Source organism: Chiloscyllium plagiosum, chromosome 34 (genome assembly GCF_004010195.1).
Source record: "Chiloscyllium plagiosum isolate BGI_BamShark_2017 chromosome 34, ASM401019v2, whole genome shotgun sequence".
Lineage (NCBI taxonomy): Eukaryota > Metazoa > Chordata > Chondrichthyes > Orectolobiformes > Hemiscylliidae > Chiloscyllium > Chiloscyllium plagiosum.
Window position 1 is genome coordinate 15,160,247 of NC_057743.1, and position 24,736 is coordinate 15,184,982.

Consider the following 24,736-nt stretch of genomic DNA (forward strand, 5'->3'; position numbering starts at 1 on the left):
GGACCAGACAGAATCCGCATGGGTTTCCAAAAGGGAAGTCATTTGTTAAAAAATCTGGAATTTTTGAGGATGTATCTAGTAAAGTTGATAAGGGGGGACTAGTGAATATGGTTTACTTGGGTCCACCTCAGAGATGAGCGGGTAAAATTAAAGCTCGTTGGATTGGAGGTACTGTACTGATATGGATAGAGAACTAGTTGGCAAACAGTGACTGATGGGAATACCAAGGGATAAGTGCTTGGGACTCATCTATTCACCATATGTATGAATGATTTAGATAAGGGAACTAAATGTAACATCTCCAAGTTTACTGATGGCTCAAAATTTGGTGGATGAGGTGGTGAGAACTCTGAGAAGGATGCAGAGATGCCTCAGTGTGATTTGGACAAATTGAGTGAGTGGGCAAATGCATGGCAGACAAAGTATAACATGGATAAATGTGAGGTGATTGACTTCGGTAGCATAAAACAGGAAGGTGGATTATTGTCTGAATGGCATTAGCTTGGAAGAATGGGAGATGCAATAAACCTGGGTGACCTTGTGCACTAGTCATTGAAAATAAGCAATGCAGCAGGCAGTGAAGAAGGCAAATGGTATGTTGGCGTTCGTAGCAAGAGAATTTGAGAACAGGAGCAGGGATTCCTTGCTGCAGGAGAAAGTGAGGTCTGCAGATGCTGGAGATCAGAGATGGAAATGTGTTGCTGGAAAAGCGCAGCAGGTCAGGCAGCATCTAGGGAACAGGAGAATCGACGTTTCGGGCATTAGCCCTTCTTCAGGAAGGGCTAAGTTGCTTGCTGCAGTTGTACAGGGCTTTGGTGAGGCCACCCCAAAGTATTGGGTACAGTTTTAGTCTCCGGATCTGAGGAAAGATGTTCTGGCTATGGGGTGGAGGGCAACAAAGGTTACCAGACTGATTCTTGGGATGACAGGATTGAGTTATGAAGAGAAACTGGATTGGTTAGGATTATATTCAGTGGGGTTTAGAAGAATAGGGAGAGGTGCTGTTGGAGGAGCGGGTGGAATCTGATGGAGACCTATAGAATTCTAACGGGACTAGACAGGGTAAATGCAGGAAGAATCATCCCAATGACTGGGAGTCCAGACCGGGGGTCACAGTTTAAGCATAATTTCTTCACCCAGAGAGAGGTAAGCCTGTGGAATTCTCAGTCACAGAAAGCAGTTGAGGCCAAAATATTGATTGTTTTCAAGAAGGGGGAAGATATAGTTCTAAAGGGATCAAAGGGAAAAAGCAGGGAGAGGGGACTGATTTGAATGATCAGCCACAATCATATTGAATGGCACAGCAGGCTCGAAGGGACAAATGACCTATTCCTGCTCCAATTTTCTGTTTTATGTTTGAATGCATCCATCTTGGAGCCTTGTGTGTTGTGCAGAAGGTTAGGGATTTGGCCTGACGTTGTAATTGCTTCCCCAAAAACTGCATTTGTCTTTTGAAGCTTTGCCCTGGGAGCAGAGATCTTACTGAACTTATCTTCTCGGCTTCCCAGGGCTAGAACCTCACAGGGTGAAGTACCTTTCAGTTTTACTGCACTGGTGTTTCTCAGTCCTAGTGTCAAGAGAAACCACCTGGATCAATGGAGCACATGCTACTTCAGACCTCAGGATTTGGCCTGACGTTGTAATTGCTTCCCCAAAAATTGCATTTGTCTTTTGAAGCATTGCCCTGGGAGCAGAGATCTTACTGAACTTATCTTCTCGGCTTCCCAGGGCTAGAACCTCACAGTGTCAAGTACCTTTCAGTTTTACTGCACTGGTGTTTCTCAGTCCTAGTGTCAAGAGAAACCACCTGGATCAATGGAGCACATGCTACTTCAGACCTCAGTTTATCTGGCCTCAGTTAAGATATTGCAGTAGGATCTCTGGGACCCAGGATAAGATTGTTCAAACTCAATTAATGTTGGATCTTTATAGCCAGCTGGAGGAAGGTTTCAGGAGCCCTCCAGTTTGTAATAGGTTTGAACACTAGTCCCAGGGGTTGATTGGCTGTTGGTATTGCTTGCTATGTTACTGTTCAGTCTCTACCCATGGTGTGTAAGGAGAGTGGCACTGAAAATGTTGCAGAGGTCTGGCAATGAAATAGATCTATCTGGACTGTAGTACAGAGTACCCTGCACAAATGACTTGTGTGTGGCTTTTACACCTGCCAGAAATATTTGTTCAGGTGTCTTGTCTGGTTCCTCGGGCTCCTTTGTGACAATCTCTAAATTTGCTTTAGTGATCTCTACCCAACCCTTCCACTGAAGTACTTTGTAGATCATTTTAATTCAGGAGGCCAACTGAGATACTGATATTCATTCTCAAACCATTCAGGGAGTCTCTGGCAGTGGGACTGAGCTGGTGTTTCAGACTGAGCTGAAAATTGTGCCAGATCGCAGATGGTACAAGTAGATTTTGCACCAATCCACCTACCGGGTATCTATTTTACAAGATAGTTTCATTCTGATTTTAAATCCATTGTGAAAATTGGCACTGTTTCTATCCTCCACTGCCTGGTTACCTGCAGTGTTGCAAGGTGACAGGATATGGTTGCCTAAAGGTGAAGGTTGACAAGTGGGAGGCTGGAAGAATACTGTCTCGGATTCCAGCATCTGCATTATTTTTATCTTTAAAGATGAAGGTTGGAAAAAGATTCAGCCTGAAACGTGCCACTTGTGGAACATGACAGAAAACAAGTATATGTCGTCAAGGATTGATTATCTTCCAAGTGCCTTCAAGTCTGAGCCATATATCCATCAGAAAACGGAAGTAGGTATGTAGACACGGGTTATGTCCTGACCAAGAGGGAATCCAGGCGGGACTTTGGCTTTGTGGCTTTATACAAGATGTAAATTAATGGTAAAGTATTTTGACATATGAGTGCTCATCAGTGGGATATGTTCAATGGTATGGACCTTCTCTTAGAGCTCCTGGATGGAATCTACAAGAAACATGATCTATTAAATGCCTATGAGACAAGGTCAGAATTTGACAAGATTCGGAAATCAGTTGATAATTTAATAGAAGGTTATATCTGAACTTCAACAGTTTATGTGACAGAATGGCAAAATTCGATTTGGGAATTCCTGGATCAGTACGAGTATTTACATTTCTATATTGTGCTACGGTATTTCAATTGTACAGGCAGTAGGTGCGAACTGGTGTTTGATTGTCAGCAGGACAGATTCTTGGATAAGGTGACTACTGCCTTAAAAAAAGTCTGTGACCATTTCCTTCAATGTTCATGGAACAGCTGGAACATTCTGTAGTGAAACAGAGGATCCAGGACTCTGGAATTGCTAGATTTTGAAAGGCCCAGAACGCTGAATGCTGGTGCCAGAAATGTTAAAGTCAAGCAGAATGAAGATTAGCGCAACTTCAGCAGATCTGTTGTTTGCAGCAGGAGATAAAATGTGTACAAACAGAATGGGTAACTGAATGAAAGTGCAAGGAATAATTAATAGCTGCTTCAGATATCATGATGTGATGAACTGTCCAAACAAAGAAACAGGGTTCTCAAATTATCACATGAGAAAGAGAGTGAGGATATTGATGAATACAAACCAATTAGACTGGTGATAAAGTGTTTTAATCCAATGATAAATGTGTTAGTTTTGGATTTCGTTATCTGTGCATGCTAGATAGTATTTGCGCTTCAATAGTATATGAAGCAGACTGGTTAAAATCTTATCTTAAATCATGGATTAGTGAGAATCAATGTAAGGTTGAGAATATGAATGTACTCCTTTGTTTTATTCACCAATGGGACGTGGGCATTACTGTCTGTGTGAGCATTTATTGCCCGTCCCTAGTTGCCCTTGAGAAGGTGGTGGTGAGCTGCCTTCTTGAACCGCTGCAGTCCAGCTGCTGTAGTTGACCCACAATGCCATGAGGGAGAGAATTTCAGGATTTTAACCCAGCGACAGTGAAAGAAGGGTGGTATGTTTCCAAGTCAGGATGGTGAGTGGCTTGGAGGGGGACTTGCAGGTGGTGGTGTTCCCATGTATATGCTGCCCGTATTCACATGAATGGGAGTGATCGTGGGTTTGGAGGGTGTTGTCTAAAGAGCCTGTGTGAATTTCTGCAGTGCATCTTGTAAATGGTACACACTGCTGCTAAGAAGTGTTTGTGGCAGAGGAACTGAATGTACTTGCTTTAGGTTTGTGGATAACACATTGAAGTCACACAAAGCGCGGTGTCATTCCATGGAAAATAGCTGGATTAAGTCATTTTGTAAGTACGAAGGGAGTCTCTAGTGAAAAGCCTGTGCTAATGAATTAACGTTCTGTGAAACGTGATGAAGTAGTTATTTTTGGAAAGTTAATTGATCTGCAGTTTACTCAGTCAGAATATTTATTGTATTCCCTTTGCAAAAGCTGACAGTTGCATCATTAATGGCATCAGGTGATAAGAATCAGAAAGAGAAAAAAGCAAGTTATCATTAAGATAGACAGAAAATTTACTCATCCTAATTGTCAAGAATTAGCATTTTACCAAAATATACAAGCATAGTTAATTGTATAAGACTTATAGTAAAAATGAATGTGGATCTGGAAAAGGAATCAAAGAATGCTGTACGTCTTCCATTGGCGCATGACTTTATTGAGGTTCAGTAGTAGCCATCAACCCAAAGTATCTCTATCCAGCATTTTATTGAGCTAGTGACCAGATTTAGTCTTTTTTTTGTAACAACACATGGTAGGGATTCCAGTATTGAAAGACTAAATCATGGAGAAGTGGACCTTGGACACCAGAAACATTTCTGACTGGTACTGGAGGGGGTTTGTCAACGATGGGTTCAGAGGTTATTGGAACATGAACATCATGGTCAAAAATACTGCCACGAGAATTGTAGTGATTGATGAAATGCTGCACGTATTTTTTTTTTATTCGTTCATGGGATGAGGGCGTCGTTGGCTGGGCCAGCATTTATTGTCCATCTCTAATTCCCCAGAGGGGAATCACATTGCTGTGGGTCTGGTGACACATGTAGGCCAGACCGTGTAAGGATGGCAGATTTCCTTCCCTGAAGGATATTAGTGAACCAAGTGGGTTTTCCAAACAATTGGCATCATGGTCATCATTATAGTCTTAATTCTAGATTTTTTAAAACTGAATTCAAATTCCACTGACTACTGTGGTGGGATTCAAATCTGGGTCCTTGGAACATTATCTGGGTTTCTGTATTAACAGAAAAGCGATAATACCACTCAGCTGTCACCTTCCCACATGTCAGCTGATCCATTAAGTTGGCAAGTGCCCTATTGTTGGTTCACACAAAGAGTTCAGATGGTTAGATGAGATATTCCTTATCAATTAATCTATGGGTAAAATTGCAAGCCTCCTTCTGACTCTGCAGTAGTCCTCCTACTCCAGTAGTTAATATAGTTCTTTTTTTTTCAGTATGTTTGGCCATGCTAAATTGCCGATAGTGTTAGGTGCTTTAGTCAGAGAGAAATGGGTCTGAGTGGGTATGGACTTGTTGGGCCGAAGGGCCTGTCTTGAAAGGGCTGGTATGGTGGCTCAGTGGTTAGCACTGCTGCCTCACAATGCCAGGGACCCAGGTTGAATTCCTGCCTTGGGTGACTGACTGTGTGCAGTTTGCACATTCTCCCTGTGTCTGTGTGGGTCTCCTCTGCGTGCTCCGGTTTCCTCCCACAAGCCAAAGACGTGCAGGTTAGGTGAATTGGTCATGCTAAATTGCCCATAGTCAGGGGTGAACATGGGGAGTGGGTCTGGGTGGGTTACTCTCCGGACAGTCGGTATGGACTTGTTGGGCCGAAGGGCCTATTTCCATGCTGCAGAGAATCTAATCTAATCTTTAAGTGGTTCACATGGAGAGAGACACACTCTCACCATGCTAGGGAGAAATTGAGACCATCTATGATAACATTCAATCAAAGAGATTTAGCATTGAATAGAAGGGAGAGTCATTGGGAATGGACAGGTCTTTTAGTTTAATTGGGTGTAACGTTAAGACTATCAAATATGACAATGAAACTGTTAAGGTCCATATTTCACCCTTAATCACATTTAGGTATAAAATCTCAGAATTTGAGCAACTGATAGAAGTTAGTGAGCCACCTTGCACCTCAAATGCTCATGTGTCTAGTGATGAAGGCGTAAGGAACTGAATATGACCGATGAAGGATTGGATAGTGGCATGAGACACATAACCAAGCTGTCACCTCTACTTACCCAAGGTGGGTGCTTTCAGAAGGGATGCAGTAAATGGAAGGTTATGACAATTGGTGGTACATGCTGGAAAAGTAACTGACTAGTTTAAATGTTGGCCGATTGTTCAGAACAATAGCCGAAAAGCAACGTCCATGGTCTGGAGTGACAGAGTCTGAAGTAAGAAAGTGCAGTGCAATTACTGACATGTACGTCGTGAAAAAAGTCACGTACTGGAGAAAGTTGCTCCAATATTGCAAGACAGAGGCCTTTTAGTGTTAATGCCGAAGGAATTAAATGTGGAACAGGAGGGCCAAAACTTGGAACAAATTAAATGTTGAATTAATGGCCCTGGAATAATCCCAGAACTGGACTAGATGCAGAAGTACTCATGGTGGCTGCCAATAAGCTTGAAAAAAATATTGAGAGAGGCAAAACAAAAGGAGTTCAATAGTACAGGAGATTCTGGAGTGAATTCTTCGGTGCCAGATAAGGTTATTGCAGCTTTGTTGCATTTGTATGGGCAGTGCAGTTGGAACTTCTGAGGCTAGTTGTGAAGGGCATCTGGGTGATGCAGATGTCAGAGTGGACACCTCCACAGCTGGAAAAGTAATCTCTGTTTGTATACACGTTTGATGTCTCTTTCCTGGAAGTAGAGCTCAGTCAGCATTAACATGGTGTTTCCGCATTGGATATTTTCAGAGAGAAGTGTTTTTGAAACAGCTCAAAGAGGCAGTGAACGCAAAAGGAAAGCAAAGGAAACAAAGCAACACCACCTATGTTCCGAGTGAGGTTTTAAATGAATGTTTTATTTTGGTGAGATCTGAGTGTAAATAAACTGTAACCAAAACAGATCCACAGTGTTCTGCTGATAGCATAAAGGAAACCTTTTATGATCATGATAGATGATGATAATTTCATATGGAGCAGCACTGCAGAAGTTAAGAAATGTGTTAGTAATAATATTAGAGCAGAATTTAACATTGGGAGTCAATCTTGGGGTTTAAATATTAAGCAGAGTAAGCCTGCAACACCTTTAAATCAACAATTCTAGAGCAGCAGTGGTCCTGGTTAATGATATTAGGTCATCACAGAACAACAATCTTGAATTTAATGGAGAAGCGGATAATTGTAACGCTTGATAAAAACTGAAAGAACTCTGGATGCTGTAAATCAGAAACAAAAACAGAAATTGCCAGAAAAGCTCAGCAGGTCTGGCTGCATCTGTGGAGAGAAAACGGAGTTCTGAGAAAGGGTCACTCGACCTGAAACATTAACTCTGATGTTTCTCCACAGATGCTGCCAGACCTGCTGAGCTTTTCCGGCAATTTCTGTTTTTGCAATGCTTGATAGATCAGTTCAGCTGATGTTGCAATCTGACTCGATCGCAGGCCAATTCTGAAATGGTTTACATTCCTACCTGAGGAAGGGCATCTGCAATGTTGTGGTTTGATGTGATAATGAAAATGGAGATATTTTAATCTGTGTTGGAAGTTTGGTTGCACATGCAAACTTTTAGTATTTTTAAGGAAAGGGAATAAAAGCTGTTAATGATAAATTCTTCATGTTTAATTATGTGCAGATGATAGGCATTAACTAGGCATTCCTACAAAGTGTTCCTATAAAGAGGAAGAGAGTGAAACCGCAATGGTTGGGTTCAGAGATGATTGTAGATGGTTTGCATCTCCAGTAAAGGCTTGTCAAAGTTGGACTTGGTTATGATACAGATATTCACTGCCTGAATATCTGTATCATAATATAGGATGTTAGGCAGGTCTGTGCCATCTGTGGCATTTCTATTATCTTCCCTGGCACTTGAAATATTTTTCTAACATGTGAGAACTCATTGATGATTCACTGAAGTGCATTATACTGACACATCACATCATTGTAATACACAATGTACTGAGCCTGTAGGATTTCCTGACCATCTCCTCCATTTCATCTTAGAGAACTCTTTTATCACATAGCCCAATAACCTCAGATAGTTTAGACTCGGGCAGAGAAAAAACTCGACCAGACCGAGTAAAGTTTGATTCTCGCGCTGTGTTCTCAAGACAGACCTTTTTATTTAAATTCACTTGTGGGATATGACCATAAGACATAAGAGCAGAAATTAGACCATTCAGCCCATCAAGTGTGCTGCATCATTCAATCATGGCTGATAAGTTTCTCAACCCCATTCTCCTGGTTTCTCCCCGTAACCCATGATCCCCTTGATACTCAAGAACCTATCTATGTCAGACTTAAATAAACTCAATGACCTGGCCTTCTGTGGCAATGAGTTCCATAGAATAGTATTGTTGGTTGGACCAGCATCTAATGTGTGTCCCCAGTTGCCCCTTGAGAAAGTTTCTTGAACTGCTGCAGTCCATTTGCTGTAGGTAGACCCACAATGCCCTTAAGGAAAGAATTCCAGGATTTTGACCCAGTGACATTGAAGGAAAGGTGATATATTTCCAAGGTGAGTGGTTGGGAGGGGAACTTGAAGGAAAAGGTGTGTTCCCATGTGTCTGCTGCCCTTGTCCTTCTAAGTGGAAGTGATAATGGGTTTGGAAGGCGCTGTCTGAGGAACTTACTGCAGTGCATTTTGTAGATAGTACACATTACTGCTACTGAGTGTTGGTGGTGGAGGGAGTTGCAGTTCTTGAAGAATATTTATTCTCGAAGACTACAATTGTCCTTAGCACTTTGGGGGAATTGTAGAAGGTATGCAGGTGGCATTCCTACATTTACGGTTCCTGCTGTTGATCACTGTGCAGTGACGTTTTTGCAAAGTGTTTGTGTGTCTGAGGTAAGATCAACCTTTACTGTAAAACAGCCTGCATTCTAATCCATGACACGCACAACGTCAAATACCTTCCCTGATCTGACTGTCGTGAATGTGATGTATGGCTGCTGGGATAGTGTATAGCAGTAGGAGGTTGAACACTGAAGTCCCAAAATCTTTTCACTGACCTTGGTGTGGCTCTAGTTAGATTGAATTCCTAAAGGCTGGAGAGTAAAGCTATCTTTAAACAAGGAATACTACACTAATGAAGCAACAGAAATGCAGGCTAAATGTGTCATTCACATTTGGCCCTGACATTGCAAGGTTTTCCAAGTTTAATTCCTCTTTCCTCTGCTCTCTCGTGGACCTCATTTAGACAAAAAGTAGGGCAGGTCATAGAATCCCAACAGTGCAGGAAGAGGCCATTTGGCCCATTGAGTCTGCATCAACCTTCTCAAGAGCTTCCCACTCAGACCCACTCCCCACCCTAACATTCCATCATTCACATCTATGTTTTTAGCATTCAGGATCCAGTGCTCTGCAATTGCCTTCATACACCTGTATGCTTCTCTCTTTCACTCTTCTCCCTTCAAATCATGCAGACACGGGGAGAATGCTCAAACTCCACTCAGACAGTCACCTGAGAGTGGAATCAAACCTGTGTCCCTGGCGCTGTGAGGCAAGAGTGTTAACCACTGATCCACTGTGCTGCCCAAACCTGTTGTTGGGTCTCTGGTCATGTCCATTCTCAGTAAGGCATCTAAAGTTACATGAAGAGAATTTCTCCTGCTCCTCCCCACTGATTTTTCCTCTGTGGTTTTTGTGCTCTTTTTGTTGGCTCCCAAAGGAATGGGAACTCAGTACGGTTGGGCGGGAGGCACTGAATATCTGAGCTGCACAGATGAGGGAAGACACTAAATTAACTGGAGAAAAGCTGGTCAAGGTTCCCATTTCTGAAAGTCACCAGCATCATCATCAGCCCCAGGCGAGGGAGATTTATGGCTCAGATAAAGACAATGTTTTATATGCCCTTATAATCCAACGCTCAGCCTCCCCCATTAAGGACATCATTTTGGGCAAGATGCCAGACAGTATCGATGCAACTGTAGCCTAAAGTGAACTACACCTTGGTGCAAAAAGCAGGAACAGCGAAGAGAACTAAAGAGATTTGCAGGGAGTTGGTCATTGTCTGACATTCCATCACTCTGGGTACAATGCACCACTCACTGGATTATTGTACTCTGTGACAAGACTTTGTGTTAAACCCACATTCACCATTATGAGGGTGTTGAGGTTTACATTGACAACAGAAGACAAAACAACAATTTCCATCAATATACCAAATGAAAACTTTCCAAGGCATTTTATGGCAGTGTAATCAGATAAAACATGACACTGAGCTACTCCAGGCAATATTAGAAAAGGTAACCACAGGCTTAGTCACAGAGATAAGTTTTAAGGAAGATTTTAAGGGAGAAGAGAGAAAGAGAGAAGCATATAGATGTGGGAAGGCAATTACAGAGCTCTGGATCTCGAATGCTAAAAACATAGCTGTGAATGATGGAATGAAGGAAATTAGGATTCATGAGAGGTCAGAATTGGACCAATACAATGTTCTTGGATAGTTCCCGATGTGGAGGTTAATGGAATATACTGAAAGGTACTAAATGTGGATGTGATATGAAAAATCACATTAAAGCTGAAAGCACAATGGTCCTCCCCTCAGATTTACATTCTCCATTTAGTTTTATTTAGTGCCTCCCCAAAGCAATATGGCTGAGATTGGGAACTCAGGAGAGTTCTGAGGAGGTTCACTTAAAACTTCAGTGGGTTATAAGTCAATGAGCAATAGAGATGATTTGCCTAAGGGCAGATCCTCTGCTCACTCTCCACACCTTGCAGTTTTATGCTTTCTTCTTCAGTTGCTTAGCTACCTAACATCTTCATCTTCTTCCTACCTCTTGATCTTGGTCCCATTAATCATCCTTCATTCACATGCTTCAGCCAGTTCTCATGGCTTAAAATATGGCCAGCCAATACTTGCTGTCTTTTCTTGATGGTATACACCATCAGTCTTTCCTTCTCCACCATTCTCAATCTTTATTCATTGCTGTTGTGTTCTCTGCCAACTGTTCTCTCCCACCCAATCCTTCTCCAGCATCACATTTTGCAACTTGGTAGCCTTTGGTAGCCACTTGCCTCAAGGACCATGTTTCTGTCTAGTCCAGCAAGATGATTCAGATCAGAATCTTGATCATTATTTTCTTAAAATCTTGACACTTTTTCTATTCTGGGCGATTCTTGATGTTTGGAGAATGCATTTTGGCACTGAGTAACTGTTGCTGTTTATTATTGTCACAGAGGTCTGAGGCTTAATGCAAGCTCTATTGTCATGGACTAGACCAAAGCCCCTCAAAACATGTCAAGGAGATAGCCTAGACCCCAACTTTTTCATATTTGAAAGGCAAGTGCTAGATGTAATTTGATTGGGCGAACTATTAGGGTTGACATAAACCACACATTATAGTGCAATAACTTAACTCGATTGGAAAACTCATAGAATCTTGATTCTCTGATTCTAAGTTTCTGTACCTGTGGACAGCAAAGTGATCTTGTGCTGTAGTGGGTAACATCCAGACATGGAAGGTGCATTCATAATATTCCCAAAGTAATATTAACCTGTAAATCCTTCCAGCACTCTTGCAGTAGATGTTAAGAATGGTAGACTTTCCTGGACCTTTTGGCAGCTGCAGCACAACAGCATATCCATGTTAGAAAACTCCATTCACATGCTCTTACCAGATACTAGGCCATAAACCAAGACATTGTAATGTGTGGAGGACAAATAGCCAGAGTTCAGAGCTAGGATAATCCAGGGTGTGGGTGCAATCAGGTGGGATCTAGCAACAACTGGACCCTGTCCCCATTCAGCTCCTGTACCCCTGGGCAAACTCTAGTGGGAGGCACAGAGAGTAGAGTGAGCTAGAGTTAGTATAGAGTCAGTAACCCATGGAAAGGAAATCTAGAAAAGACTAGAATAGAGTCAGGGACCCTCAGAAAACAGAGACAAGGAAACCAACTACAGAGTCAGGGGACCAACAAGATGGTGAAGAACCAGATATTCTGGGTGGCACGGTGGCTCAGTGGTTAGCACTGCAAACTCACAGCACCAGGGTTCCAGGTTTGATTCCAGCCTCGGGTGACTGTGTGGAGATTGTACATTCTCCCCGTGTCTGCGTGGATTTCCTCTGGGTGCTCCGGTTTCCTCCCACAGTCCAAAGATGTGCAGGTCAGGTGAATTGGCCATTCTGAATTGTCCCGTAGTGTTAGGTGCATTAGTCAGAGGGGAATTGGTCTGGGTGGGTTACTCTTCGGAGGGGTGGTATGGACTTGTAGGGCTGAAGGGTCTGTTTCCCCACTGTAGGGAATCTAATCTAAACTTAATAGAATAATAGATTTATTTAACTACTAAACAGTAACTACTCCAATGTAATAATGTCCCGCTAACACACCTTTGGCAAAGGCAAATTCAGTTTAAAAAAAACGATTGTTTCACATGCAATTCTAGCAGCAGGAAGAGAACCCTAGCTTTTAAGAGAGGGAAAGAGATGTAGCAGCTTTCACAACACCAACAGCTACTGTTAAAATTTGACCTAAAAATCCAGATTCTCAGGGAGCTTGGCCCCACCTATTCAGGCTGCTCCTATTGTCCACTTAAAAAAAAACCTAAGGGCCTCGTAAACTGTTTACTTTATTCATAGAATCCCTATCGTTTAGAAACAGGCCAGTCAGCCCAAAAATGCACACCGACCCTCTGAAGAACATTGCACTCACACTTACCACATCCCACCCATCCCTGCCAATCCCTGTAACCTTGCACTTCCCCTGGCTAATCCACCTAGCCTGCACATTACTGGACACTATGGGCAATTTAGTATGGCCAATCCACCTAACCTGCACATCTCTGGACTGTGGGAGGAACTCGGAGCACCTGGAGGAAACGCATGCCAACATGGGGAGAATGTGCAAAGTCCAGACAGTGACCCAAGGGTGGATTTGAATCTAGGGCCTTGGCACTGTGAGGCAGCAGTGCTAACCACTGAGCCACCATGTCACACTCTGCCTCAACCTTTCTTCATTTTTTAAAAAAAGGACAAAATATACCTCTTAAAGCCATAGTATCGTCACAGTATGTTGTCATGGGTTTACGGGATAACAAGTACTTAGAACCTTTTATGCAAACTATGGACACGAAAAGTTATGTAAATGGGAGTTTCTCTACATGGAGCACTTGAGTAGCAGTATAGTCAGACTGGGCCCTTTGACAACAGGGAAACCTCTCTCAAAAACTGTTCATTATAACCTTCAGTTTCACTTCCCTTCCTGCTGAGCCATTACTTATAAACTCTGTTTTGCTTGTTCTGCAGCCAAAAAATCTGCTCTAGGTTTAAATCAACAAAAAACGTCATTGTGACACAGGCAGCCAGAGTCCTTTTAATTACCTCGCTAACCTTTAATCCCTGTGCTGTCCCAGTGCGTCATATCACATGGTGTGAGCTGATGTCATTTGGGTACAAATATGAGCAGTATAAATGACAATTCTCATTGACCCTACAGGTTAATAGTAACCGTGTTTCTCTGTTCCCCCATAAGTCACTCTGCTGAGAAGGGCCAATGATCCTTATGTTTGTCCCGTCCAGGTTCATTAACTAACCTGTAAAGGTCTTAAGCACTGTCTAGTGGCTGTGCATGGAGCAAGATTGTTAGAGGAATTGGAAATGAAGAAGAACAACAGACAGTAAGCGCTTGCCTTTATGTAATGTCAGTCTTTCATAGGATCAGCACATCTCAGTGTGATTTATCATCAGTTAAGCTCTGTGTGTTTTTAAAACGCAGTGACAACTGTGATACAAGAAACACAAAGTCACGGCAAAGTCAGGCAGATAGTAAAGTCCCTGACTGGACTGTCTGTTTTATTCAGTTGTTTGATTTATAAATATTGGCCCGACATCAGGGAGAGCTCCCTGTTCGCTGCCAACGATCTGCCTGTGAGTCAGAAGGTTGCGGGGTGAAGTCTCTTCCCAAGTACAAATTTCTGACTTGACCCTCCAGTGCTGTACTGAGAGCGCGCTGCACTGTCAGAGGCATTGTGAAACAGATGAAACAGAGATACATAGAAGATAGGAGCGAGCAGGCCATTCGACCCCTCAAGCCTGCTTGTCCATTCACCTATTATGGCTGATTATCAATTCTAATCCTAATCCTGCCCTCCCCCACTACCCTTAATTCCTTTAGCCGTGAGAGCTATATCTAACTTCTTCTTTAAAATAGATAATGTTTTGGCCTTGATTACTTTCTGTGGCAGTGAATTCCACAGGCTCATGGTCGAGAAATTTCTCCTCATCTTAGTCCTAAAAGGTTTACTCCTTAGCCGTAAACTATGACCACTGGTTCTGAACTCCCCCACCATTGGGAACATTCTTCCTGTATCTAACCTATCTGGTGCTGCTAGAATTTTATAGTTTTCTGTGAGATTGTTCCCCAGTACCCCGCCACCATTCTTCTGAACTCCATCTGACTCGATCTCTCCCTGTACTGTACAACAGTCCTGCCATACAGGAATCAGTTCAGTAAACCTTCACTGCACTCCCTCTATAGCAAGAACATCCTTCCTCAGATAAGGAGACCAAAACTGCACACAATATTCCATGTGTGGCCTCACCAATGCCCTGTATAATTGTAGTAAGACATGCTTGTTCCTGTACTTGACTTCTCTTGCTATGAAGGCCAACATTCAATAAGCCTTCTTTCCTACATGCTTATTCTCAGCAACTGGTGTCAAGGACACCTAACTCTCAATAAGCAGTGGTTGGAAGATGAGCAAGGCCACTGAGGTGTCCTGTCCACTATTAACTCCTCACATCTTTACCTGACCATCGCTGTCTGTCGGAGCTTCCTATATACAAATTGGTTGTCACATTTCCCAGGTTACAACAGTACTTTAAAATGTTCAAGCTTTACTGGGCCAGAGCATCCTGGAAGATCTTGAGATTTTGAACAGTGCGATTCATAAATGCAAAACTTTTTTTTTCTCTCGTCAAAATAGGCCTTCATCCCCCTCCCCTAGCTGAGACAGCTGACGGTCTCTGTTTAGCATCTCATTGGAAAAAATGGTAACTATGACAGAACAGTGAAGATTTAAATGGTTTATAAATAGAAAGTAGATATCTGGTTGTGAGTTGCAGACTAAGATTGAATTGAGGAGCTCACAACTAATTAATTAGCTCTATTTAATGTGAATTGCCATGTCTCACTGGGCTGGTGTGCTGGAAATCAAATCCCATATTCCCAGAGTTGACATAAATATGACAATTTGATCAAAGTACCAAAATGCCTTATTTTTACTTAATTCAGGTTAAAAAATGCACCACAGACTGTTTTTCTATTAACAAGAAAATAGTCACATTGCTTTAAAGCAATGGCAAAAATGAAAGATGAATTGCTAACTTATAATGCTGGAACTTGAAAACTCTACCCTTTTTATAACCCCTATACATGTACAAAGAGACAAGACAAGATACAAGTATTATGGGTGAGGAAGGAATTGATATGTCAGAGCAGCACAGATCTGGTACTAGTCTGAATTATAGATGTAGATGAGATGTTTTCTTCCAAACCTTTGATTCTTTTGCTAATGACGAAAGGTGTGTATAGACCAATTTTCAGTGTTTCATTCATTCACTGGTGAAGGGTTTGCTCTATTGGTTCCTCTGAAGCTGATTTCCCTCCTTTTCCTTTCAACAAGTGAATTTTCTGTTGCTTCTGCACATGTGAGGAGAGAGAGATGTAGGTATTTCCTCTTTACAGGCTAGAAGCTTCTCCTGCGATGTCCTGCAGCCACTTGCTCAGGAACCAATCAAGAAATTGTTACTATGCTGAGATCTCCTGAACGCACACAGCTAGTCCCAATTTGAAAAATACAATCAAATGATTATGTCTGAGCAGAATTGCCCAGAACGCATGTGTGTGCAAGTATGCACACACATGTGCACAATACTGGGGTGTCTAGCATACCCCCACTGCTTTAAAAAGGCAAAATTGTAAATACAATTCACAATGCGATCCAGTAACTTGTTTTTAAAACTGCAAACATCTCCTTCCAGTTTCCTTGGTTTAAAGCAATACAGTTTATTCTGCTGTAATAGGACAGTTATGTTCCTGTGCAACCTTGCACCATAGAAAGTCATGCTGTGGAAGATCACTACACCCGTTCAGTAGAAGGTTCGTGTTATTTAAACAACATCCAAAATTCATCAATCGCGATATAGCTAATTCACGTTGACGAAAAGCGCGTTTTATCAGAACGACCTGTATACCTTTCCCATTTTCATGTCCACAGTCCAATATTAAAAGTGTTTTTATTTACAGAACTTGGATAGTGTCAGCAGCCTAGTCAGTGGCTGAACCAGATCCTGGTTTTTGCACACCAGCAGCAGAAAGCCATGAATAGTGATCAGGAGGGAAACCACAGCCTAGTTTCTCTTCTCTATTGTCCTGGGAATTGTTAGACTGATCAGGGAGTTTAACTGCAGCACTCAGGGGCGCAAGCAGCTCCAGCTGGTGTTAAATATCTACATTGTAGGTGCAGAGGAGACTTATCAAAGGCTGTTGAACTTTTAACTTTATTTCTTTGTTTTCCTAGTTTATATTAAGAACGACTATAATGTTAAGTATTACCTTATTTCTTTATTTTTCTCTTTGTTCTATGAAGGTAATGCTTTTTTTTTTAACCTTGTTTCTTTTACTATTTTGTACTGAAGGTTTTTGCACCTCAGTACCTTTGTACCTGAGATGGCTCTGTGTTTGGCAACATTATACACTTTTCACTGTAAATCTAAAAATCAAATCCTGCGGAGAGGAGTGGTTGCCAATTTGTCTCATGTGGTCTTTCCACAACCCGACATCATTGCCCTTTCCATATGGCTTTCTGTGGCTTTGAATCTCCTGATCAATTGTTTGCTAGGTTTGGAGAATTTGGGTAGAAAGTGAGGTCTGCAGATGCTGGAGATCAAAGTTGAAACTTTATTGCTGGAACAGCACAGCAGGTCAGGCAGCATCCAGGGAACAGGAGATTCGACGTTTCGGGCACAGGCCCTTCTCATTCCTGAAGAAGGGCCTGTGCCCGAAACGTCGAATCTCCTGTTCCCTGGATGCTGCCTGACCTGCTGTGCTGTTCCAGCAATAAAGTTTCAACTTGGAGAATTTGGGTGATGACTAGAACGAGACAGATTCTGGGCAGGAACACATCAGAGCTAACTTTTAATCGTCCTTTTTCATTCAGAGCATGTCACTGCTTCGGAGGACAGTGGACCCTTCCCTGAATTGCTGTCATCTGTGTGGTGTACATGCTCTCTCTGCACTGCTATGGAGGGAGCTTGTAACCTGAATCAATGTCAAGATTGCAGCCAGATGGTCCATCCGTTTTGCCTCGGTCTTTTCTTAATACAACTGAGTGGATACTAGGCCATACAAAACTATACTGACATGGGACTGAATCCTATAAAGGCCAAACCAAGTAAAGCTATGAGAGGAGAATCAGTTTGTAGATGAGGAGAAATATTGGGAAAAAATTGTTGTGGGATATACAGCTCTATGAGTCTGTCTCCATCAATGTACTTATTCTCTTGTCCTTCTCTATAGCACATCATTGAAGCAGTTGAGTTCTTTTGACAATTATATTAATCTATAGGATAAGAGGTTTACTGGTGATCTATTTGAGGATGAAGGATTAGTGGTTGGTTAGATGATTGCGTCTTGCAAAGGCGTAATGATTATTCCAAGGGAATTTTTTAACTTGAGGGGAACTGGTGCTGATGGAATGGTTCTGGTCACAGTTGGCACTTGTGTAGATCCCGTATGTTGAGACAGGAAAAGTTCAGTCAGGGCTTCCTCTGATTGACGTCTCATGGAAGATTCTGGATGTGAGCGTGTGTGGACATGGGGTGAAGGTAGGATTGAGCTTGTTGGTGATGCCGCCCAAGGTCCAGCTGAATCATGGGAATGTGAACAGGGTGTTAAAAGAGAATCAGGAAGTCAAAACCTGGGGGCAAGGAGGAAAGTTGAGAAAAGTTGGTGTGGGATAGACAGCTCTTCAATCACCAAAAAAGGTAAATTTGTTTCTCTTTAGTACTGTTAATTAGAGCAAGATATTTTCACCAGGCTTTTCAATAGTTCAAAAATAACACATTTATTACAGGCAAACTGAATCTTCAATGACATGGCAAACTGGTTATCCCCGAAACCACTATGTGAATTAAACCATATCACATAATCCCAAACACACACATTCATATAAGCAGAACAAATACACATAGCTCTGCAGAGCCAATTATGGTTGGGGGAGAAATAAGATAAGTAGGCAAAATTCAGACAACAAAAGTGAGTTGATTTCTCAAAATTCCTTTGAATTCCAATAGATGAGACCTGATACCTGATAGTCACAGAATAATGGCAAATGATCAAAAGATTTCAAATTCAGCTGAGAAACAGTTAGAAGTCCTGTTATTGGAAACCTTATCTTTTTTTTTATCAAAAGCACTTTGCTGAGTAAGGTATAGAAAGTGCTGCTTTCAGATCAAAGTGCTTTCTCTTCCTGATTGAGAGAAAGGCAGTACTGATTGTCCTTGCAAATTTCTCCAACCCACAGCTTCCAGGTGTGAACAGAAAAAAACAGCCATCGACTTCAGAGGCTGTTGCTATGTCTAGCATAGAACCATGAGGGTTTTCCAGGTCTGTTTGCTCAATAATTATTCGTATCTATCTAAAACCTTTGTAGTACACTGCTGTCCAAAGTCACTTGTTTTTGCAAACAGCAATAAGATCATAATCTCCTTTGTTTGGATCTGGAAATGTAACAGCAATCACATGATAAATGTTTTGCAACCCAGTAATGTCTAAACACATCCATGTTTAATTCTGATAATCCATAAATATAGGCTTTCCCAACAACATCAAGAAATGGCGGGAAGTAGTGGATTCTGCAAAAGCTGTAGACCATGTCGACATTATGGCAATAATACTGAAGATTTGTGGTACAGAAAGTTCTGGAGTACTAGACAAGTTGTTATGGTGTAATTGACAGTGCTATCAACAGCACTAGCTTAACCATAACCTGCTCATTGATGCTCAGTTTGGGTTCCACCAAGGCACTCAGTTCCTGACCACATTACAGCCTTGCACCAAACACAAACATAAAAACTAAACTCCGGAGCTAAGATGAGAGTGACTAGCTTGAAATCAATGCAGTGTTGGACAGAGTGGGGCATCAAGGAGCCCTATCAAGATTGGGTCAGAGGGGAAAATGCTGTACTGCTGGGGTTAATATGCAGTGGAAAAGAAGATGGTTGTGGTTGTTGGATGTCAATTGTTTGATTCCCAGGACATCATTGCAAGAGTTACCCGGGATATTGGTCCCTCAATCATAAGGCCAAAAATGGGGAAGTGAACAATGTTCAGCGCCTCTTCAGATATTGAAGAAGTTTATGTTAATGTGCAGGACTAGGAGCATAGGTATATAGAAATATAGGAACAGGAGTAGGCCTTTCAGCCTGTTGAGCATGCTCCACCATTCAGTTAGATCATGATTGATCATCAGCCTCAAGGCCATTTTCCCATGCTCTCCCTGTTTCCCTTGATATCAGTCGTATCCAGAAATCTGTTGATTTCCATCTTGAACATAGTTGATGATTGAGCTTCCACAGCCCATTTTGGGGTAGAGCATTTTAAAGATTCACCACCTTCTGAGTGAAGAAATTTCTCCTCATCCAAGGTCTACCTGAGAATGTAGCTCTTGGTCTGGAGTCGTCAGCAAGGGGAAGCATCCTACCTTTTTAATAATTATTCACTCCCAGGGATGTGGACATCACCAGCTGGGCCAGCATTTATTGTTCATCCCTAATCACTGTTAAGTGTCAACCACATTGCTCTGGGTCTGGAGCCACATGTAGGCCAAACTAGGTAGGAATGGCAGATTTCCTTCCCTAACAGGCATTAGTGAACCAGATGGGTTTTTTCCTGAAAATTGCTTCATGGTCATCAATAGACTTGGAATTCAAAAAATATCTGGAATTAGAATTCCATCATCTGTCATGCTGCACACAAGGATTCTGATAAGCAGCAAGTAACACATGTACCACAGAAATTGCAGTTAATGACCATTTTCAACCAGTGAAAATCTAATCATTACTCTTTCACATTCAATGGCATTAGCAGTGCTGAAACCCATTATCAACCAAGTGGAGGCTTTCATTGATCAGACACTGGACTGGGCCAGTCATAGAAATACTGTGGCTGCAAGGGTAAGTCAAAGGTTAAGAATTCTGTGGCAAGTAACTCCCCTCCTGACTCTCCACACTGCCTTTCTATCATTTACAAGGCATAGGTGAGGCATGTGATGGAATATTTCACAGTTGTCTGGATGGGTGCAGTTCCAACAACACTCGAGAAGCTTGACACCATCCAGAACCAAACAGTCTGCTTGACTGGCACCCCACCCACCAACTTTAATATTAAATTCCCTTCAGCACTGATGTACAGTGACAGTAGTGTACGCTATCCACAACATGCACTGTTACCAAGTTACCCAGGCTTGAGCACCTTCCAAAGCCATGACTTTCAACGTGTAGAAGGATAAGAGCAGCAGATGCATGGAAGACCATCACCTACAAGTTCCATTCCCAAGCCACAGACTGTCTTGACTTGGAACCTGTTGCTGTTTCTTCACTGTGGGTGCCCTGGCACAAGGACTACAGCTGTTCAAGAAGGCAGCTCATCAACATCTTCTCAAGGGCAATAAATTGGTTTGAATCCCACCATGGCAGATGGTGAAATTTGAATAAAAATCCAGAATTAAAATGAGTCTCCTATCAACCACATAAACATTGTTAGTTATATAAGAACTAGGAGCAGGAGTAGGCCATCTGGCCTGTCGAGTCTGCTCTGCCTTTCAATAAGATCATGGCTGATCTTTTCATGGACTCCTGCTCACCATAACCCTTAATTCCTTTACTGTTAAATTGTCAATTGTGAGCTGGTGATGCCCACACCCCGTGCATAAATATTTAAACGGAAGCACAAATCTGTTGCTGTCTGGACGTTAGATTTCCCATTGTTAGGGTCAAGCTATTTTGGAAAACAGGGAATCTGTTTCACAATGGGTTCTCCTGACCAAGAGTTAGAAATTGACATGCTGCCAGTGATTGACATTTATAGTTTAAAATCCGTTATCTAAATTGGTTTATGTTGCATTTCCCCCAAATGAACTTTGAAACATTGGCCTTAAAAGGTCAGGTGAGATGAATACAACTGAATACCTCCATTAGTCTTCACTCAAAACGTTGAGTAACACAAAGGGGAATCTAATAGTACAGAACATGATTCTGGTCGCTTGACTTCAGTTTGTCTATTGAGGCTGCCACTTGTCCCCAACGTTGTGCCCAGAAGGGTGGCAACAATTAGATTTAGCATTGCTACTGAACTTTCAGTCAATGGGCTATCAGGTCGCATGGGGAGGCAGTGATGTAGTTGTAATGTCATTGGCCTTGTAATCCAAAACCCCCGGTCAATGTTCCAGGGGCATACCACTATGAAGGATGGTGGAATTTGAATTTGTTAAAATTTGTGGAATAAAAATAATGATCATTAACCTCTGCCAATTGTTGTCAAACACCATCTGGATCATTGATGCTCTTTGAGAAAGGAAATCTGTTGCCCTTACCCGATCTGGCCTATATGTGACTCCAGACCCAAAGCAATGTGGTTGACTCTGAACTGCCCTCTGGTCAATTAGGGATGGGTAATAAATGCTGGCTTAGCCAGCGACACTCATATCCCATGAACAAATATACTAAAAGAAATTGGCCTATTTCTGTGCTGTGATAATTCTATAATTCCCATTATACTGCTGCATGTTTGTCAGAGCAAGCACTGTTTAACAAACCTTTCTGTTCTCAACAGTGACACAGGCTGGTGGATTAGGTCACTGCAGGACACTGGCACCAATCCTGCTATTGTTCCTGGTATTGGTGTACAGTCTAAAGTCTGTTTTCAATTTTGTGCGGAGATATGTAAATGTTGCTCTTTGTAACTGGAAATGGTATGTAAGTGGCAAACAGGAGCTGTGCACAAGGTGTGTTCTATTGTATAAAACTGGGATATTGCTTTCCCCAATGTGTAAAGTAGATTGTGATTTGTACCACTGAGTCCTGAAGATCAGGAAGCTCAGAGGGTTTCTCGTGCTTTATGCTGTAGTCACTGATTTCAGTCAAATCTTCTGTTAGGAGACCATTGCCATGTTTAGTTGGCTGCACTTTGTCCTGAGTTGGACTGGCATCTCAATCTTGACTGTTCATAGAATCCCTACAGTGTGGGAGCAGGCCATTCAGCCCACACCAGCCCTCCAAAGAGCATCCTACCCAGACCAACCCTATAACCCTGACATTTCCATAGCTATTCCACCTACCCTGCGCAACCCTGGACACTATGGGCAATTTAACACGGCCAATCCACCTAATCTGCACACCTTTGAACTGAGAGAGGAAATTGGAGCGCCCAGAGGAAACCTGCACAGACATGGGGAGAATGTGCAAACTCCACCCAGTGGCCTGAGGGTGGAGTCGAACCTGATGCTGTGAAGCAGTAGTGCTGACCACTGAGCCACTATGCTGCCTTGTGTTGTCCAGTAATTACTGATTTAAGGTGGGGACCTGCACCGAGGGGATAAGAGGATTACATTGAGTCAAATAGCCTCCTGATCCTGACTGTGTGGAAAAGACTGTCAGAACATCGCAGAACAGTTACGGTTTAAAATGGGGCCCTTTGGCCCATTGTAGCCACACCGGCTTTCTGAGCATTTTGACTTAGTGCCAATCTCCAGCTTTTTCTTCTTTAGCCCTGCACATTGTTGCCATTTAAATAATTGTCTGGTGGCCTTTTAAGTGTCGAGGGCCATTGGTGACTGAAATACCCACATGACTTTGAAGGAGCGGCAAGAGTATTTGTGAGCTGTGGGAGTGGGAGATGGTTTTTATAGGATTTCAGACCCAATCACACCATTACCTGTAGCACTCTGAAGACTAGATTGTGAAAAAAGCTGTCTTTGGTTACGTATTGCCTGATTGAGAAACCTTAAGTCTGGTTGACCTCACAATCATAGGTACATTTAGGAATAGGAGGAGGCCATTCAGCCCCTCTAAGCTGCTCTGTTGTTCAATTAAGCCGGTGCTGACCTGTACCTCAATGCCATTTTGCTGCACATGCTCCATATCCATTTGATGCAACGAATGGCTGAGATCCAAGATGGAGTATTTGATAGGAAGCAGATTCAGTTGTGACTTTCTTAAAAGAATTGGATTGTTATCTGAAAGGGAATGTCAATAGTGTGATCATTAAATGTTTAATAGCTTCTGTTTGCATTTTTGATTACCTTGCTGGATACCTATCCCCTTCTTGGCTATTTTAACAGGCAACAAGCCAAAACCAAAGCTGTCAGTCTTGAAACGTAAAGTTTATGGTTCACTGCACAGACACTGCCAGACCTGGAGGGTATTTCTAGCATTTTCTGCTTTTATATTCAAGGCGGAGATGAGGAGGAATTTTTTTTCTTTCTCAGAAGGCTATTAGTATCTGGAATTCCTATTCCTTTCTGAGCAGTTGAAGCTGCCTCACTGAATATATTCAAAGTTAAAAACCACATAACACTAGGTTATAGTCCAAAAGGTTTAATTGGAAGCGCTAGTTTTCAGAGCACTGCTCCTTCATCAGGTGGTTGTGGAGTACATGATTGTAAGACACAGAATTTATAGCAAAAGTTTACAGTGTGATGTAATTGAAATTATACATTGAAAAATATCTTGATTGTTTGTTAAGTCTCTCATCTGTTAGAATGACCATGATAGTTTCACTTCTTTCATATGTAAATGGCAAAACTTTCTTTAAAAGTTACATTCTCAGGTTAACTGTAACGATTGGTGTCAGCCAGATTTGTTGAAGGTGTTAGCCTCCTGGGTTCTGTTGTCTGTGCCATAATGTTTAGACTGATTCTAATTTAAAAAAATGAGTTAACAGTCTTCCATGGATTCATGCAGTTTTTGAGCAAAGTACAATGTAACTCTGCAAGTACAAATTAACCCCACAAACATATATGTGTATATGTGCATGTGGGTTTGTGTGTGTGCGAACGTGTGCGTGTCTGGAGTGGGGGTTTGTGAGTGTCTATGAGACAGAGTGTTTTTGTGTGTAGTTCAGGACATTCGACTTCGGACCTTTGGATGACCATCCTCCAAGGCGGAATTCAGGACGGGTAGCAGCGAAAAGTGGCCGAGCAGAGGCTGATAGCTAAGTTCGGTGCCCATAGGGAGGGCCTCAACTGGGATCTTGGGTTCATGTCACACTACAGGTGACCACTATTGGACATTCAGCCTCGGACCTTCGGGTGACCATCCTCCAAGGTAAACTTCAGGACAGGCAGCAGAGGAAAGAGGCCGAGCAGAGGCTGATAGCTAAGTTCGGTGCCCATAGGGAGGACCTCAACCGGGACCTTGGGTTCATGTCACATCACAGGTGATCACCATTGCACTACATACACACACACACTCTCACATACACATGGACACAGGTACACACAGACGCGCACACAGACACCCACATATACCCTTATAGACACACACACTCCCACACTCACACATGCACCCCCTCACAGACTTATGACACTCTGCACTCACTACACACACACAGATA

At 42.3% G+C, this 24,736-nt stretch overlaps 1 protein-coding gene across 6 annotated transcripts in view; it reads left to right on the plus strand.

Moving 5' to 3' along the window:
• The window catches only part of LOC122540226 (zinc finger protein 362-like), a 98,123-nt gene that overhangs the window by 47,611 nt on the left and 25,776 nt on the right, over positions 1 to 24,736 (plus strand). The window contains exon 1 of one of the 6 annotated variants that reach the window (XM_043675627.1): positions 2,748 to 2,770. The exons of 4 other annotated variants lie outside the window; for them this stretch is intronic. The gene's annotated coding sequence lies outside the window, so the exon portion shown is untranslated. Of the gene's footprint in view, positions 1 to 2,747; positions 2,771 to 13,663; positions 13,740 to 24,736 lie in introns of those variants that run through there. One more of the 6 variants, XM_043675625.1, reaches the window with a different exon arrangement.